The sequence below is a fragment of the Salvia miltiorrhiza genome, chromosome 2, assembly GCF_028751815.1.
Source record: "Salvia miltiorrhiza cultivar Shanhuang (shh) chromosome 2, IMPLAD_Smil_shh, whole genome shotgun sequence".
Taxonomy (NCBI): Eukaryota; Viridiplantae; Streptophyta; class Magnoliopsida; order Lamiales; family Lamiaceae; genus Salvia; species Salvia miltiorrhiza.
In genome coordinates, this window is record NC_080388.1 from 22,918,669 (window position 1) to 22,922,905 (window position 4,237).

General features: G+C 36.4%; 1 long non-coding RNA gene across 1 annotated transcript; it reads right to left on the reverse strand.

Annotated features, from left to right (window-relative positions):
* Positions 1 to 885: 885 nt before the first annotated feature.
* On the reverse strand, positions 886 to 4,237 carry LOC131011620 (uncharacterized). Its single transcript, XR_009097051.1, has 3 exons — positions 3,654 to 4,237; positions 1,638 to 1,701; positions 886 to 1,127 (listed from the first exon to the last, which is right to left on the reverse strand). It is a non-coding gene; the product is annotated as an uncharacterized LOC131011620 (long non-coding RNA).

The window sequence follows — 4,237 nt, forward strand, 5'->3', positions numbered from 1 at the left end:
TCGCTCGGCTCATCCTCGACGTCGGTGTCCATCATCGGACCATAAACCGGCACTTCGGGAACAGGTACCCATGTCTCGATTCCGTTGGCAGCGATATGACGCTGTAATGGCTGGGTCTGTCCGTGGCCGACCGTCATCTCTGGAGTTTCCTCACCCGGGTCCTCCTCATCACTGTTCAGGTGTACTGGCCGAGACCTTCCCTCCTGGGCGTCTCGGGACGGTGAATATAAAATCGAGTGTATATACGTCTGAAAAGCCAAAGTGCCCGGCTCAGGCAACGGGGCAACCCTCGGATAAGGATAAAAGGGCACATACTGTATCTGAGGCTCAACAGAAACAATCGGCTATACTAGCCTCAACATCTCTCCTCGTATTCCACATCAACTGCCTCGTACCAGAATTCATCATCTCAAACAATTTCGTCATTAAAACAATACATGACTCATTAGTGAATCAAACTCAGCTCTCAACAGGAAAGCAACAAGAAACAACATCAACCTCTTACCTCGTTAAGCCGGAGGAGATGGGGTGCTGGGGTTTCGTTTCAAACTGACTCTCTCAAACTAGCCTAAGAATTCAAATTAGGCTAGTACTCAATTTTAAAAGAGTAGAAACAATCAAAGGTTCAGCTCAGTCAAGCAATAGACTCAGAGCAGATGACCTGCTCTGATACCACCCTGTCGCAGCCCGATTTCCGACACTAGTGATAGTGGGGTACGAGTATCGATACGACTATTTTTAAAAGAATAAAAGATAAGAAGAATAGGTCGAACATCAAGCGGAAGCTCGCATCAAAGCATGCTAAGGAAAATCATCATAAATGAACCCAAGGGTAAAATCGTCAACGTCGTTATAACTTTTTAATTATCAGGAATTTCACGAACAAAAACAAAACGGGTATAGCTCATTTTTCATAAGGAATCATAAAATGCAGAGTATCGCAGCAAAAGGCGAATCGATTACATGTATGAAGACACATAACCGTGAGTAAATTGCTTGATTTCAAAAGAAAACAAAGTATCTCAATCCTCAAGACTCTATTAACATGAAGGCAATACGAAAACATAATTACATCGATTGAAACGTTTCCCCCACTAGCACCAGACCAATCTCGCTCCTCGCTTAGCCTGCATATTTAGAAATACATGCAGGGCATGAGTACATAATACTCAGTGAGCAAACGCCGAAAAACAAGAAATGTGCTCTTAGAGCTATAGGTTTGAAACTTGCCCCATCTCAGCAATACACTGGAATAAATTTAGCGTAAATGAACCTGTGTAAGCAGTTTTAATAATCATGATATCATAAAGAAACGACTGCAGTCAAAGATCTCAACATGTATGCACCACATCTACAACTCGTTATTATCAAAGGTACTGAGAAGTAGGCCTCCCTCTCAAGTACCGTGACCGGCCGACCCGAAGACGGCTCACAGTCACCTCTGTGCACAAAATCCCGCTTGTGGCAGGACCGAATTCGTCTCAGTAGAGGGTAACACACAAGTCATTATCAACAAAAATCGGCAAGTCAAACAGTTCTCAAATATCATTTATCTCAAAGCATTTGATAAATTCATAACATCATCAAAACAGTTTCGAAAGCTCGTATGATATATGTATACTCAAAATATTGCCCACCTGAAGACCTTACTCAAACACTCCCGTCAAAGCGGAGTTACTTACTTCCTTGCTCTGCTCGTGTCTTCAGGGATCATCGTCATCATCGGAGGTTCATGTCATAAAATGAATCTCGATTAGAATTCAACGACAAAAACTCATGCCTTAACTCATGCTCTATCTTATATTCTATCTCTTGATCGACTCTACATAAACTTCTTCACTCATTTCAAATCCTTAAGTCCAAGGATAGGTTTCAAGAAAATCATGGTTCTAAGTCTCGATTTATCTCTCATATAAGACTCGTCTAATCTCATTAAAACACTTAAGCAACATAAACACATAAGGCACATAAGAAAATACAATCAAACATCAACAAATCATGTTCTGTTTTCCCACTGACTCAACTTCAAAATTTAACACGTTCTGACTCCGACATCTTCTGGACTCCAGACTCATACCAAAAGAAAGGTATTTGAGTCTAGTTTCATTCAAAAAAAAGTAGAGTCAGAAACTCCAAGTGGTTTGGGAGATATGGCGTTTTTACCACGGTCTACCATATTCGGCAGTTTTGAGCAATCGGAAACATTGATTTTTGAAAAATAGTAAACGTTGTCAAACTGAGCTCAAATTTTGTGGATATCTAGACCATACAGTAAGATTGATACCATAAAAATTTGGAAAGCTAGATCACACAGGAAGCTACTGAAATGAATGACTTTGTCCCCTGTTCTCTGAATTCCCGGTAGAAATGTGCAGATTTGGTTTTGCATTTTTACAAATAGTAAATCAAGTCCAAATGACTTGAAATTTTACTGGTATGCTCAAGACTCATGTAGGGACATGCTGTAAAATTTTCAAAGCCATTAGACATCGACAACCCGTCGATTACAGTAGGTCAGTAGCCTACGAAAAAAAATCACCAAAACTCATCTCAAACTCTTAAATGCTCAATTCAACATTTCTTCAAAGAAAACCAATCAAAGTTCATTTTAAACACATATAACACTCAAAAACATTCAAAACATTTAAAATACTCATCATACTCAAATTACTCTCCTCTTTTACATCTTAACTCAAATTTCAAGGAAAACATTTCTACAAACGTATCCAGTCAATCCTCTTCTCAATTTCATGCTTAAAAACACTCAATCATTCAAAATGACCTCATACTTCATATAACTCATTTTATACACATAAATCCCCTTTAAATCATACCAACCAAACTTTAATAAAAACTCATATATTCACATAAACTCTCAACAAAACATGACAACTTCACAAAATGGTCATAAAGCAAATTAGACCTCATTTTATCAATTATTGACTTCTCAAATATGAAAACTCAAAAACTCTCATAAACTAACTCAAGTCAAAATTTTACTTAGCTTCCAAAAGACTTAATCAAACATATTAAAACACCAACATCATGCTCAATTACACATATCTTAAGCCAAATCATTTATTAAACACATAGACAAGAAAGTCCCAATTTTATTAAACTAAACTCTTTGAAATTTTATGAACTCACATGGATCTTTAATCTCATCATATATCTATTAATCTTAACCCATTTAACTCACATATAAACCATCAATTTACAAATTAGAGCATAGATACACATAGCCCTTATTTTAGTAAACTAACTCATATCAAAATCATCATTTGACATCATATACTCAATTTACTCCATCAATCATCATCATATACATCTCATAGACTCATTTACATCATCAATTTATCTATTAACTCATTGACTCAAAATTTCCCATTTTTGGGTAAACTAACTTCGATCGAAAATTCAATTCTCAAAGCATAGCTTTGCAAAACACACATCAATCATCACCAAACATATCATAGATCATTTTTCTCACCCCAATTCAAGGAAAGAAAAAGAAAATTTTTTAAAGGGTATAAGACCCATATTTTCGAAAATTTAGAGAAAAATGAAGGGGGTGGTTTTCTTGCTTCAAACTCTCAAGAATACTTATATATAATCTCAAACAAGTCTAATCTATGAATATGGAGATCACTTACCCAAACTTACACCCAAAACCAAACTTTCTCTCTCTAACTTTGAAGATCAAACTCCAAAGATCTTCTTGGATTCAAGGAGGTGGAAGTGTTTAGTGTAAGATTTAGAGGGTGATTTGTGTTTTTGGTGTGATTTTGTGAAGCTCCGAAGGTCTTGTTAATGGTTGTCAATGGTGGAAAGTAGAGAGATGAAGGGAGGGAGAAGGTGGTGATCGAAAATTTGGGGTGGAGTGAGAGAGAGAATTATCTTGAAAGATTTGAGAGGATTTTGCTAATCTTAGTGAATATTGGCATTAATTGCCTTGATCTCTCTCTCTCATAATCTCTACACTCTCTCTAATCTCTACTCTCTAAATCTCTACTCTCTCAATCTCTACACTTAGTAAATTTTAGTAATTAGTCTCATACTTGGGAAATTAAAAATAAATCATGTGAGAAGGGTGATTAAATAATAATCACAAAAACTATGGAAATATTACTCATTAATAAAGTACCATAGTATAATTATTCATGTGACCAAAATAAAATAATTATAGCACTAATATTAGTGCACTCACTCAATTATAATATTCCTCATCATAGGAAAA